Below are 16377 nucleotides of genomic sequence, written 5' to 3' on the forward strand. Positions count from 1 at the left end.
TTGAATTATTGCTAATGTCTATTCTTGACATTCCACGATTTATTGTCAAATCTATATCTAGCTAGCTTATAAGTTTTTTCTAAGTATTCTTGTGAACTTTCGTTGACATACAATGCTAGTATAATTGAATCTTGAAGCTAGTATGATCTTGTTGAATGACTTATTCTTGGAATCTCATTTATTTGACTTGAGCTTATTATCCTTGAAACCCCATTGTTGGAATCCATTGAGTTGTTGAGTCAAGATCTATTCGTTGTTGTTATGCCATTGGAATCCGTATTTGTTGAGTAATTCCTATGAGCTTATATCTGTTGAGTATTCTTGAAAGTGTTTTGTTTTTGAAGAGTTATTTATTGACTATGTGTCCTTTTTTGTACTCTCGTATCCTGTTGCTAATACCATTGTGGTATTCTTTCCTTGTTACTGAGATATTGAGCTAATGCTTCGAGATCATCTCTCTTCTATATCTTCCTTTGGAATTCACTGGTGTTGTTCTGTTGCTTGAGATTAAATCCTTATTGCATCTTTATTTGGAATGCGTTAGTATCGAGATATTTTATTGAGATTATTCTTTGTTGTGTCCTTCTCTTGGAATTCGATCCACAGCTTTTGTTTCACAAGACTTTATTGAATCTCGGAAAAATCTCGACTTTGTTAAGAAGGACTTGGGTTGTAACCAATTGTACTCTCGAGTTTCAAGTTTAGAAACCTTTTACTTTCTTCATATGTGGAGTCAATTTCCTTCAAATCAAGTGTGCACCTATCTTGTGAATTCAAGTCTGTTGGTTAAGAAGTTGCTTTGTTCAGTCTTGTTACTATCATTGAGAAGTGAAAGTTAAAAGTCTAGAGTTAAAAGTTGCGAATTATGTGAAAGTTGTTAATGTGACAAGTACAAGAGTTATGCTTATATCCTGTTTGTGTGCTCTACTTGTTAGGAAAATTAATTTAATAAAGTCAAGGTTGTTAGGTGTATTTGCTATTCTTTTGCATTTGGTTAATCGTGGCCTAGTGGTGTTATTAGTGTCACTGCATTCCCCTATTTTTGTGCCATGTACTAGCTATAAATGGCCTATGTTCCTGATGAATAAATACTGCATGATTTTTCCCTTCTTCCAATTTACAGAACCTTTTTCTTCTTCATTATTCTGAGTTGTTATCTCTACATTTGGTATCAGAGCCAAGTTAATTGTTACATTTTTATAGCAGCAGCAACAACTAATACATGGCCTCAGATAATTATGTTCAACCAGCTATTCCACGCTTTGATGGTCATTATGATCATTGGAGCATGCTGATGGAGAATTTCTTACGGTCCAAAGAACTTTGGGTCGTGGTTGAAACTGCAGTAGCAGAACCCACCGCAGCAATGCCAGCAGATCAACGAACGAGATTGGAGGGACTGAAGTTGAAGGATCTTAAGGCCAAAAACTACTTGTTTCAGGCCATTGATCGTTCAATCTTGGAGACCATTCTTAGCAAAGATAGCTCCAAGCAAATTTTGGATTCAATGAAGAAGAAGTTTAAAGGAAACACGAAAACTAAAAGGCTGCAGTTTCAAGCATTGCGTTCAGAGTATGAAGCACTTCGAATGAAAGAGGGAGAAAACGCTAATGAATTCATTTCCAAAACAATGGCATTAGTCAGCAAATTACGATCTAATGATGATCAAATTGATGAAACCGCCATTGTTGAAAAAATACTTCGGTCTATGACACCAAAATACAATTTTGTTGTTTGTGCCATAGAAGAAGGAAATGATACATCAACAATGACACTTGATGAACTTGAAAGTTCATTATTTTCTCATGAGCAGAAGCTTAATCTATCGGACAAAGAAGTTGAACAAGCTTTGAAGGCCTCAGTTCATGACCGACCTTCATCAAGAGGAGGTAATCGAGGTAGAGGAAGGGGTCGAGGTCGAGGTAGAGGAAATGTGGATGGTAGAGGCCATCAACATCCTCATTCTCAAGAAGGAGATGGGAGAGACAAGTCACAACCAAAGTCTGTAGATAAATCAAATGTGGAATGTTTCCGTTGCCACAGGTATGGACATTATAAATCTGAATGTCGTACTAACTTGTCTAGAAATAACGGAGAAAATTCCCATCTTGCTGAAACAAAAGAGGAAATATCTTTGTTGTTAGTATATCGTGCAAGTGAAACTGACAACAAGGATTTGTGGTATCTAGATAGTGGGTGTAGCAACCATATGAGTGGAAATAAATTAGTTTTCTCAACTCTTGATGAATCATATCGTGATACTGTGAAGTTTGGAGACAACTCTAAAATCTCAGTTATGGGAAAAGGGAAAGTAAACATCCAAACTAATGATTGTGTTACACACAATATCTCAGATGTTCTTTATGTTCCATAGTTGAAAACAAATTTACTGAGCATTGGTCAAATGCAAGAAAAGGGCTATGAGGTTGTTATAAAGAATGGAATTTGCAGAATTCAGGATTCTAGCTTGGGCTTAATTGCTCAAGTTCAAATGACGCCAAATAGGATGTTTCCTTTGTATATGAAACACTCTGACCAGACATGTTTCTTTTCAAGGTTAAATGATAAGGCCTGGTTATGGCATTATCGTTATGGCCACTTGAGCTTTAGTGGCTTAAAAACGCTTCAACAAAAAAATATGGTGATAGGACTTCCTGAATTCAATGGTCCTACAGATGTTTGTGAAGAATGTGTTGTGAGTAAACAACATCGTGTTCCTTTCCCTAAAGGAAAATCCTTAAGAGCCAAAAAGCCACTAGAGATTGTGCACTCAGACATTTGCGGACCAATTAATCCTACTTCTAATGGTGGTAAAAGGTATTTCATTACTTTCATCGATGATTATAGTGGGAAAATTTGGATTTATTTTTTGCGAGAAAAATCTGAAGCTTTTGTGGCATTTAAAAACTTCAAAGTTCATGTTGAGAAAGAAGTTGGCAGTTATATAAAAGTTCTACGTACTGATCGTGGTGGAGAGTATTGTTCAAATGATTTTTCAGATTTTCTTGTGACTCATGGGATAAGGAGAGAACTCACAACGGCCTTCACACCTCAACAAAATGGCGTTTGTGAAAGAAAAAATCGTACTATTTTGAACATGGTACGAAGTATTCTGGCTCGAAGTCGTATCACAAAAACTTTTTGGCCTGAGGCGGTCAACTGGATAGTTCATATTTTGAATAGAAGTCCAACCTTTGCTGTTCAAAATAAGACTCCGGAAGAAGCTTGGAATGGCCGTAGGCCATCGGTTGATTATTTCAGAATATTCGGGTGTATTGCCTATGCACATATTCCAGATCAGAAGAGGAAAAAGCTAGACAACAAAGGAGAGAAGTGTATATTTCTTGGGGTGAGCAATCAATCCAAAGCTTATAAGCTTTTTAATCCTCTTACAAAAAAAAATCGTGGTAAGCAGGGATGTGGTGTTTGATGAAGGGTCATTCTGGATTTGGGATAAGATTGATGATGGAAGGTATATTTCATCAGATCCTCAAGTCGACAATGAAGAAGGAAATCTATCCACCGATAATGTGCATATACAACATGAAGAAACAGATCAGAATATTCTGGCTCCTAGCCCAATGGCAGTTGATGAGGCTGGTGACAGTCGGCCTAGACGAGCAATAAGAAGGCCTGCATGGATGTCTGATTATGAGGTATCTGGATTACATTCTGAAGATCCTCTTGTTCATCTTGCTTTATTTTCAGATTGTGATCCAGTAAATTTTGAAAGTGCTGTGTTAGAAGACAAATGACAGAAGGCAATGATGGATGAGATAAGATCCATTGAAAAAAATAAAACATGGGAGCTTGTTGACTTGCCAAGTTCAGAAAAGGCTATTGGAGTTAAATGGGTTTATAAAACCAAACTTAAACCCAATGGAGAAGTTGATAAATACAAGGCACGCTTGGTGGTGAAGGGATACAAACAAGAATATGGAGTTGACTATACTGAAGTCTTTGCACCAGTGGCAAGACTTGACACAGTTCGTTTGGTAATAGCCTTGGCAGCTCAAAATTATTGGTCAATTTATCAACTAGATGTTAAATCAGCCTTTTTACATGGTGAACTCAAAGAGCATGTATTTGTTGAACAACCTCTTGGTTTCATCAAATCTGGTCAGGAGCATAAAGTTTATAAGTTGAAAAAGGCTCTTTATGGGCTAAAACAAGCTCCTAGAGCTTGGTACAGCCGCATTGATGCATACTTTATCAAGGAAGGTTTTTTAAGGTGTCCATATGAGCATACTTTATATGTAAAGCATGTTGATGATAAAATGATGGTTATATGCTTGTATGTAGATGATTTGATGTTTACAGGAAATGACTTAGAGCTACTTAATAGCTTTAAGCGATCCATGGAGAAGGAATTTGATATGACAGACTTGGGGTTACTTTATCATTTTCTTGGCCTGGAGGTGAGTCAAACAAAGGAAGGTATTTTTGTTTGCCAAAAGAAGTATGTTAATGAAGTATTGGACAAGTTTAAGATGAAAAGTTGTAATCCTGTTGCAACACCTATGGAGAAAAATATAAAGCTAGTAAAAAAACCAGGAGGGAAGTCCGTGAACAGTACACTTTACAAGCAAATAGTGGGAAGCTTAATGTATATTACAGCTTCAAGGCCAGACATAATGCACAGTGTAAGCATTATCAGCAGATATATGGAGGAGCCTGTGCAACAACATCTAGATGTTGCTAAAAGAATTTTAAGGTACCTCAAAGGAACAACTGATTATGGTTTATTTTACAGAAAAGGGGATCAAAGAAAGTTAATTGGATTTGTTGATAGTGATTTTGCTGGAGATTTGGATGATAGAAAAAGCACATCAGGCTATGTTTTCATGATGGGTTCTGGTGCAGTAGCTTGGAGTTCCAAAAAACAACCCATTGTTACTCTTTCTTCCACTGAAGGAGAGTATGTAGCTGCAACATCTGGTGCATGTCAAGCTCTCTGGATGAGGAGAATTCTAGATAAAATCAAATTTGGGCAGAATGATGGAACAATAATATTTTGTGATAATAGCTCAGCAATTAAACTATCTAAAAATCCAGTTTTTCACGGGAGAACCAAACACATTCATGTCAGGTTCCATTTCGTACGAGAGCTAGTAGAAGATGGTGAACTTACACTAGTTCATTGCAAGTCAGAAGACCAAGCAGCAGATCTCTTCACAAAACCTCTCAGTGCAGCATCATTCCTCAAGTTAAGGAGCAAGATAGGAGTCCAAGGAAGCTCTTCTCTAAACTGAAACCAGTTCAGTTTAAGGGAGGAAATGTTAGGAAAATTAATTTAATAAAGTCAAGGTTGTTAGGTGTATTTGCTATTCTTTTGCATTTGGTTAATCGTGGCCTAGTGGTGTTATTAGTGTCACTGCATTCCCCTATTTTTGTGCCATGTACTAGCTATAAATAGCCTATGTTCCTGATGAATAAATACTGCATGATTTTTCCCTTCTTCCAATTTACAGAACCTTTTTCTTCTTCATTATTCTAAGTTGTTATCTCTACACTACTTGTGTGATCCTTGTTTTTGAGAAAAGAAAGTTAAAAGTAGTGAGATCTTTTGTTGCAAAGAAGTGAAGTAGTAGCGTGCATATCTAGTCAACCGAAGAGCCTGATGAAGAAGGTTACTCCACGTGCGGCTTGGAGCCAGTTGTAGTTGTTCTTGCTCGAATTGATCGGCATCATCGTCTGCAAAACCCAAGCTAACCCTACAAGTTGAAGCTTCGTGCAACTAGAGGCAAATATGAAGAAAATGAAGTGATTAGAGCTTAGAGGCTACGGTTAAAGATCCACAATTGTGGAAGGAAGACAAGTGTAAAGGTTGATACAACAAGAAGAAGTCAAACCCATTCAAGTGGATGCTTTTAAGATCAACGGTGAAGAGAATTTCAAAGATTAAACTAGAAGGTTAAAAGTAGAACTTGAAGCACCGAGAAATTGGACTTAAGGATGGATTGAACAAACGTGAAGATGATTTCCTCTATCTTTGAAGATGTAGTAAATGGATAAGACAAGAGTTGTGAACTCCGAAAGAAATGAAGTTTAAGATGATTGACAATGACTTTGGACTTGTGAGATATATGAAGGTGAGGAGAAAAGTTGTAAGTGGGTCATGTGTTTTATAAAGTACGAGGAACTAAGAATTTAATTAAGTAAGAAAAGAGCAAGTTAGGGGATGTGAACTTGGAAATGTTAAGTTGTGTGAGAGCTGAAAGAAAGAAACTTAGTGTTGAGATTGAGGAAGTGGTAAGAACGATAAGACTAAGAGGAGTAACAAAGAAACTTTGGGTTAGTGAGTTCTAGTAGTTAGATTGAGCTTAGCGCCTTAGTTATTTGGGTGCTTGTTTGGAAATCAGAGATTCCATTTCTTCCTAGCATTCCAAGAGAACTTTTAAGCTAATTCTTGAAATTCTTGCCATCTTTTCGAAAGCTTCCGTTCTAAGAATATCCGACCGTTCTTTCTAAGTTTCGGGACGAAACTTCTTTTAAGGGGGGTAGAATGTGACAACCCAAAATTTAATTTTATAAATTCAGTTCTAAGAAATTCCAAAATAGCCATTTTCACTTCATTACAAATTTTTGAGATAAATTGGTGTTTGAATAAATTATTTTGAGTTACATTTTAAATTAATTCAACACCGAAATTTATTTTAATTCCAAAATCTTAAATTTTCGGGTATTTCGCGTACCAAGTTTTAAATTGGGAAACCAATCTGAGTGAGACCGGGAGAAACCTGAACCAAGTGTTTGTTTAGAAATCATCTTTGGAAAAATCTATTTTGATCCCAAGTTATTCAAAAATCATCTTTCTAGCCTTGGTTCATGATATAAGGTGAACCTTGACTATTCCTACGAGACAAAGCATTTGATGAGATATTTTAAAGCAAGCAATTACATTTTTACCCCTCAACCCTAGCAACAAAAGAACACTATTCTACCCTAACTCTTGTTCATTTTTTCACCTCCCTTGGCAGCCCTTTCTCTCATCTCTCTCGTGTCTCTCTCTACCTCTCTACCATCTTCATCTTCTTCATCTTGAAAGCTCCTCTTCTCCAAGCCTTAGTCCAAGATTTGGTAAGCTTCCTCCTCCATTCCTTCATTCCATTCTCTAGTTTAAGTTGTTAAGATGATGTATTTATGTGGGTTTGTTTGTGTGCTTGTGAGTGGAAATGGTGAAGTTGTTCCTATGTTTTGGTTTAGAGAAAGAAGATGAAGAGTGAAGAAGAAGAGCTTAGTAATGGTGTTGGCTAGAACAAGGTTGCTCAATCAAGGTATAACTCATGGATTCCCAAATATAGTATTTTTTTTTGCCCTAATAAAATATGTGATTTATTTGTTCCATTGGGTTTATACTTATGTATTGTGTGTTTAAAGTGATGAAATATATGTTATTTGTTGTCATTTTCTGGGAGTTCACAGGAAGATCTGTCCTTTAGGATCGATTCCCATGGCTGACAATTTTAGTGTTAGCTTTGAGAAAATTGATTAAAGTGGGATTTGAACCCCTAACCCTTTGTTTAATAATCTAAGCCTCTTCAACTTGAGCTACTTCAACCTATGAGAAATTATCTTGGAATATATATTATATTACTTAGGCTTGAAGGTTTATTTATATTTAAAAGTATTTTTTTATAGTAAATCATAAATATGTTTGAGAAGGGTTTAAACTATCGAAAGCTTGATGTGCCAAGAAAACTCTATTTCAAGAATTATTTATATGAGTATATATGTTTTGGGGAAATGATATACTTGATTTTGAGAATATATACTTATATAATTATGTATGAGGTATATATTTGATTATAAAGATATTTGAAGCTTATTCTATTATTTCCCTAAAATTTCTTAGCTATTAACATCGTATATTTTGGGAAATATTATGTATCCTTAGAAAGTTTCTATTAAGAACTTTTGATATATAAAGTGTATAACCCCATGGACCGTGAGTTCCTCCTATGCAGTGACCGGGCCCTTGTGGCTCAGCTACATGTCGTTTCGGACCAGGTGTCACGGGCCCTTGTGGCTCGGTACCTCGGGGCCATCTTGACGACGTTTTGGCTTTGATTTCGTTGAATTTGGATTAGAAATGAGCATGTTATAGTAGAATTTGTGATGGAAATGTTGTTTGAGTTCACTGTTTTGGGAATTGCTTTGTTTTATCCTCTTGATGCTAATTTTGTATTGAATAGAGAAGCATGAACACTATGTGTTAAGTTTGGATAGAAAAGCATGCCAAAAATATTTATATGATTGGTTGAGTTGTCTGCTATTGTTTAGCATTATTGAAAGGGTACAGAGCATGTTCAAATTGAAAGCTAAACTACACTAATGAGTTTCTTGAAGCAACTTGAGTTCCAATATCATGCTAAATACTTGTTAAGTGTTTATTGAAATGAATTGTTAAGCTTTGAGAAGCAAGCATGATTTATGAAATTGTTGAGTTTCACAGTAAATGGCATTGTTGAGCATATCATGTTTTAAAAGTTCATAAGTGGCCAACGTGAGCCTAAGTATTACTTTCAAAAATTCATGACCATGTGGTATATCATTATCTTGTTGCATTGAGAAGTTGTTGAGATGTGGCATGCATAAGTTTGGTGCATGAGAGATATATATATACATTATCTATATCAGTGAGGTTTTGGAGGGCCCGTTTGGACTATGTCCTTTCGGAGTAAAAGAGAAAGTAACGGATATTGCGATCCGATAGATTTATCATGTAACGCGGCGTATTCCCACGTTACGAGGTTGGAAACTACCCGCCAGGCTTGGAATCCTGGTTAGGGGGTGTGCTCACTAAAAGTACAATACCTGATTCCATAGAGAAAGCAAGAAAGAAAGAAAGATAAAGAACTAAGAGAGTGGTTCTGTGGGCGAGTTGAGTATGTGGCCGGCTAGATTGCCGAGCTGGTTAGGTCCATTTACGATTCGTGAAGACCTACCTCCCACCGAGTTAGAGGTTCCGTAGTTACGGATGTGGCGGCTGCACGAGATTGCACCGTACGCTAGGGTTTCGCTGCGGCGGAGTACCTACCTCGCACAAGAAGAGAAATGAGAAGTATGAGAAAGTTTGAGCAAGAAAGATATCGAGTTAAGAGACTCAAGAGAAAGAAAGCGAGTCTTCGTGACTCTAAGAAACATCCATAGAAAAGTATTCTATTTTACATACGAGTGTATGAGTATACTTATGTATTGCACGAGATTGCATAATGAGAATGTTTGAACGAGATTGCATTTGAGTATAGTATTGCACTAGTTTGCATATTAGAATGACTAACCGAGATTGTATATTGAGCATGATTGCTTTAGTTGCATTTTGATGTCGAATATATCCAGTTTGCATGATGAGAACTTGAAAGCATGAACATAATTTCGTATTGGTTGTTAGTATGAATTTGACTTATAGCATGAGTTAGTCATGATGAGATTTGTTATGAGATATATGTGTTGGAGTATTAATGTTGATGAGTTATTTATATTTGAAGCATGCATGTTGATATTATTGGTTGCGAGCATATAGAAAGTCTATGATGTATCTTAAGTTGTCTAAGTGATGAGATTGTTTGATTGAGTTTGTGAACAAATGTTTTTCCAAAGTATATATTGTAGTACTTTACAGGATTGAGTGTGGTTATACTTAGTTTCGTGCTAATGGGTATTTTCCTACTTGTCTATGTGTTGTTTTGTAAAACTCCTTTCAGGTGGGCCCAGTGTTTGAGAGATGATCGAGTTAGACTAGTCTAGTAGATCGAGTAGTCTGAACTCTCTTTATTATCTTGATGTTTATTTTTAATGGATTTGTAAACTTATGCTTTGATGATTATCTTTGATGTTAGACTTCGGGATGTTTCCCCTTATGACTTTAAATTAAGTAATATGAATGTTAGTTTGGTTTATTGTTTTAGTTCCATCCTTAGCCTGTGCAATCACCACGGAGTGGTGGTTGTGGCGGTGATATTCCCACTAGTTTATTTATTAAATTGATTATCCGCTACTTAGATTATATCATCTTTGGTTTTAGAATTGTAATTAAGATTAAGAAAAGTGGGGTGTTACACCTGCCACACCCTAAACCCCTGTACTACCCCTACCTCCCCACTCCGAAAAACCCACAGATACAAAAAAAACCATAAAACCGAAGAAAAAACAAACAAAAACAATGGAAATCGGAATACCTTGACGACCACCGGAACCATTCCTCCTTTGAGGCTTTGACGAGGCAGCCATGGAGATTCCCACGACGCAAAAGGCAGAGCCGGCACTGGAAAAGCAACGAGATCGACAGAGACGAATGAGTTTTTCGTTGCGTGGCTGATATGCACATTTTACACTCATATTTTAGGTACTTTTTTATAATATTTTCGTATTAATTATTTCATATTATTTAACAATTAGTTATTTTTAGAGTTTAATAACTAATGAGCTAAATATAGTACTAGAAATATATATAATATATAATATAGAATATAGTTATATAAACACACATTAATATATACTACGCATTATAAATGCATATATATATATATATATTATAATGTTAATGTGTGCTTTGGTCCAGCGCAAATTGAATTGAACAATTCAATTTGTTCCATTGAGGAAGCGGACAGAATGGAGAAGCATACGGAATACGGCTGAAAATTAGGAAAAATAGATGGTTGAGGTTCATTGAGCCTATTTTTAGAATGCTATAAATAGTAGGAGTTTCCTATTGTAAAATGTTCATTCTTCCCCTCTCGAATATTCTTTAAGGTTGTTATCAATGCCCATTCGCGGCTAATTTCTTGTTTGGTTTAGTGAATTGAAGCCCCGGAGTTCACAACGCTGTAAGGTTATTTATTTATTTTTATTATATATTTTTTATGCATTTGAGTATTAAATATTCTTCTAAGTTATTTGAAATAATTGTGTCATTTAATTGCTAGGGAGGCCTTCTAGTTATTTATTTGATATAATTATTTGCTATATTAGATAATGTTGTGCTACAAATTATTCTAATATTCAGTAGCAACTGGGTTAATTATTGACGGCTTAGTGATAATTGGACTCGGGAAGAATATTTTTCTAAATTAAATGCAACCGCTTGTGCTTGTGTTATTTAGTTTGTCGGTTTTCCTAGTTCCTATTGCTGCTATTAAATTAAATCTATAGCGCTTGTCTTAGGTTATTTAGTAGTTAGGGGTAATTAAACCGCTTGTGCTTTATTTACCTACAACTAAGGGAAAACAGAAATGAAATAATTTCACGACAAATATTCAATTGCATATTAATTACTTTATTAATCAATGATCAGTGTTGAATTCCGGTGGTGGATCTTTACTAACTAAGGTCTCCTATTATAAGTGTTTTCGATATATTATTTTCATTGCTCTATTCGTTCAATTAAATTTCTTGTTTATTTAAATTCTCTTTTATTTTATCTTTATTCTCGATATATTCCAAACCCCCCTATCTTTAATTTGAGCACAAAAGTTAAACTAGTTACTCCTCGTGGGATCGATCCTTACTCCCGCTACTACGTTTGTAAGGTTTTAATTTGGGAGCCTACGACAGCTCACCAAATTTTGGCGCCGTTGCCGGGGAGATTTTCTAGCTTATTTTGTGTTTGTTTATTTATTTAATTATTTATTTTGTTATTTGTTTATTTGTTTTTCAATTTGTCCCAAACGAAAATAAAAAATAAAAATTTCTTTTCTTTCATTACTTTTACATAATTGCAAATAAAAATATATTTTCTTTTTGTTTATGCCTATAACTCGATCTGCTAATCAAGAACTCTTGCCGTACTATCCGGAAATTGAAAGAACTATACACAGGTGGAAGAAACAAGCTTTGAGAAAATTGGAGTTTAGTGATCTGGCTACCGATTCTACCAATTCTACCAATTCTACCAATTCTGATTTAGAAGAGGAACCCATGGCTCAAAATCGGACATTAAAAGAGCTTGGAGCTCCAAATTTGGATCAGCAACCTTTATGCATTACTTTTCCCGCTCTGGATGCTAATATACAATTTGAACTAAAATCTGGGTTAATTCATCTTTTGCCTTCTTTTCATGGACTTGCAGGTGAAGATCCGCACAAACACTTAAAGGAATTTCATGTAGTGTGTTCGAGTATGAAACCCACAGGGGTTACTGAAGAACAAATCAAGTTGAGAGCCTTTCCCTTTTCGTTGAAAGATTCAGCGAAGGATTGGCTATACTATCTACCTTCTGGGAGCATCACCACATGGAATAACTTAAAGACACTATTCCTTGAAAAATATTTCCCAGCTTCAAGGGCGGCCAACATTAGAAAGGAAATTTGTGGTATAAGGCAAAACAATGGAGAGTCATTGTATGAATATTGGGAGCGTTTCAAGAAACTATGTGCAAGCTGCCCACACCATCAAATTAGTGATCAATTACTCATTCAGTATTTTTATGAAGGACTTTTTCCTATGGATAGAAGCATGATTGATGCCGCAAGCGGTGGTGCTTTAGTTGACAAGACACCGGGCGCTGCGAGAACTCTAATTGCAAACATGGCTGCAAATTCTCAACAGTTTGGCAATAGACTTGTCCAACCGTCTAAACAAGTGAATGAGGTAAATATTTCTGCTCTTGAACAACAAATTTCTGGTTTAACTACTCTTGTTCGTCAATTAGCAGTAGGCAATATGCAAACTGTAAAAGCATGTGGAATTTGCTCGGTAGTTGGGCACCAAACTGATGCCTGCCCAACTCTTCAAGAAGTTGAACAAGTCCACATGGCTGGGGGTTTTCCTGGACAACCTCAAGGTAAGTATGATCCATTTTCTAATAAATATAATCCTGGATGGAGGGATCACCCGAACCTTAGCTATGGGAACTCACAAGGGAACCAGTTTATTCAGAATTATCCCAATTCTCAGCAGTATAGACAACCATTTCCTTCAAGACAACAGCCAGCCCAAAGCTCTAGCTCAAGTATGAATCTAGAAGATATTGTTAAATCTCTTGCTACTAACACTTTGCAGTTTCAACAAGAAACACAACTATTCCAACAAGAGACAAGGGCTAGTATTCAAGAAACAAAGGCTAGTATACAAAACTTGGAAAGACAAATGGGCCAACTAGCAACTACGGTTAGTCGGTTGGAAGCACAGAGTTCTGGCAAATTACCCTCTCAAACGATCGTTAATCCTAAAGAGAATGTAAGTGCAATTAATGTTGAAAGTATGTCGCTGGAAAAGAATGTTGCTTCAAATAAGGAAATAAGTGCAGGAATCATTGCCAACAATAAAGAGAAGTCCCAAGGTAAGCTTTCTTCTTTTTCTGATTATGAACCAGTACCCCCATTTCCTCAAGCTCTTTTAGAACCAATAAGGGGAAACTCAAATAATGATCTGTATGAGACCTTTCGTGAATGTGATGCTAAAAACCACTTTTAGATTCTATGAAAAAAGTACCTCGCTATGCAAATTTTCTAAAAGAGGTACGCACTATGAAAAAGAAACGAAATGATGAAAGAATTGAGGAAGTGAAAGTGCAAGAGAATGTCTCTATGGCTAGTCAAAGCAATCTTCCTGAAAAGTGCAAAGACCCAGGTATGTTTACTATTCCATGCATGATAAGTGGGGTGAAATTTGAAAATGCTATGTTAGATTTAGGAGCTTCTATTAATGTCATGCCATATTCTGTTTATGCTTCTTTAAATCTTGGACCCCTAAATAAATCTAGTATAATAATTCAATTGGCTGATGGATCTACTACATATCCTAGGGGTGTGATTGAGGATTTGATTGTTGAAGTTAATAACTTGGTTTTTCCTACTGATTTTTATGTGCTTGATATGGAAAATAATAATCATATTTTGTTAGGAAGGCCATTCTTAAAAACTGCAAAAACTAAAATCGATATTCATAGTGGTATGCTTACTATGGAGTCTAATGGTAAACTTGTGAATTTTAGTATTTATAATACCATGAAATCTCCTAGTGATGATAATTTTGCAATTTTTGTTGATTCCTTGAAATTTGTTAAATTTAATGAAATTGCTTCTATTGAGAATAAAGAAGAACCAAATAATAAATCATCTTTAAGTACTAATCTGCATGAAGGGACTATTTTGAATCATAATCATCGAAGGTACTCAAAAAGACGATGGAAATTTAAAGATATATCATAAGTCGAGCCAACGACGATAAACAAAGGCGCTGCTTGGGAGGCAACCTAAGGTGTGTTTGTTCCATTTTTTTTTCTTTTATTCCATATTCTCATTCAATAACCCTTTTTCTGTGCTTTTTTATTCAACATTGGGGACAATGTTGATAATAAGTGTGGGGGAGGGAATTTAGTTTTATTATTTGTTTGCTTATAACAAAATTTTCAAAAATTTTCACAAATATTTTACTAGTATTTTATGCAAAATAAGTATTATTTTGAAAAAAAAATTATATTTTCCTTTCCTGAAATTCATAATGTGGTTGAATAAATAATTTGGCAAGTTGTGATTAGTTTGTTAGCATTTCTTGTTTGATATGTAGTGGCTATATTAAGTAAGCAATAAACATGTGAGTGTTTTGAGCCATTGACTGACACTTCGGTCTTATTTTCTTTCTTTTGTGTGATTTCTTCCATAATTTTGTTTCTCTAGAACTTGCCTTGATTCTCTTTTAAAGCTAATTAGACCATGCATGATTCAAATGTGATTAAGGCCATTATTTGACTTTGAGCCTCACTAGCCAAATAATCGGTTTGTCCTATGATTTATTTCCCTTTGTTAACCACTTTGAGCTTTATGGCCATTCCTTTCTTTATTCTGGACCACATTACAAGCCTTTTATATCTAAAATAATGCCTTCACCCAGCTGAATAACTAGTGGAGCAAATTTTGGATTATTTTTGTAATCTACGTGAGGTTGGGAAGGATAAGTGTGGGGGAGATCACTTACTCTTATTAATATGATTGAGAGTGAGGTGAGTTGTATCTTCGTTGCCAATATGACGTTGGTCTTCTATGAAAAAAAGAAAAGAGGAAGCAGTCCACAATTCAAAAAAAAAAAAAGCATGAAAAATTGAAAAAAATGAAATGGAAAAATGGAGAATATACGTTTGAAAAAGAAGAATATTGCTGAAAATTTATGAGAAAATGAAAAAGAATCAGCAATTGATTTTGAGTTGAAGTTACTTCTAAATAAACGAAGTAAGGGGGAAGTTCTTGTAATATTGAGGAAGAATTCTATATTTATGAAAATGACAATTGGGTTGAAATGTCAATACGAAATGCTTTGAATGAAAAAAAATTGAGGGTGTTAGATTAATTGTATGTATTTTGCTCCTCTAGTTTGAAGGTTTTATTTAAACTACTTTCCTAAAATATTCCCTACCTTAACCCTAGCCCCATTACAACCTTTGAAAAGTCCTTATGATTTGTGTCATGCATGACTCTTGTAGTGGTGATTAAGAAGATATGCAAGCCTATGGTAGAGCAATTTTATAGGAATGAACATGAGTTAAATCTATACCCATCAAACACTTGAGTGATGAGTGATATTCCTGTGAGAGCTTACTTATTTAGTTATCTCAATTTTCAGACATGGGTGCTAGCTTATTAATTGCAGGGTGCTTCAAATTGTTGTTCATGATATGTTATAAGTTTCAGGAGCTTTATTTTAATTTACTTCGTAAATAATATTTTTGCTTGGGGACAAGCAAACGTTTTAGTGTGGGGGGATTTGATATGCACATTTTACACTCATATTTTAGGTACTTTTTTATAATATTTTCGTATTAATTATTTCATATTATTTAACAATTAGTTATTTTTAGAGTTTAATAACTAATGAGCTAAATATAGTACTAGAAATATATATAATATATAATATAGAATATAGTTATATAAACACACATTAATATATACTACGCATTATAAATGCATATATATATATATATATTATAATGTTAATGTGTGCTTTGGTCCAGCGCAAATTGAATTGAACAATTCAATTTGTTCCATTGAGGAAGCGGACAGAATGGAGAAGCATACGGAATACGGCTGAAAATTAGGAAAAATAGATGGTTGAGGTTCATTGAGCCTATTTTTAGAATGCTATAAATAGTAGGAGTTTCCTATTGTAAAATGTTCATTCTTCCCCTCTCGAATATTCTTTAAGGTTGTTATCAATGCCCATTCGCGGCTAATTTCTTGTTTGGTTTAGTGAATTGAAGCCCCGGAGTTCACAACGCTGTAAGGTTATTTATTTATTTTTATTATATATTTTTTATGCATTTGAGTATTAAATATTCTTCTAAGTTATTTGAAATAATTGTGTCATTTAATTGCTAGGGAGGCCTTCTAGTTATTTATTTGATATAATTATTTGCTATATTAGATAATGTTGTGCTACAAA

This window comes from Ipomoea nil, unplaced genomic scaffold (genome assembly GCF_001879475.1).
Source record: "Ipomoea nil cultivar Tokyo-kokei standard unplaced genomic scaffold, Asagao_1.1 scaffold2833, whole genome shotgun sequence".
Classification (NCBI taxonomy): domain Eukaryota; kingdom Viridiplantae; phylum Streptophyta; class Magnoliopsida; order Solanales; family Convolvulaceae; genus Ipomoea; species Ipomoea nil.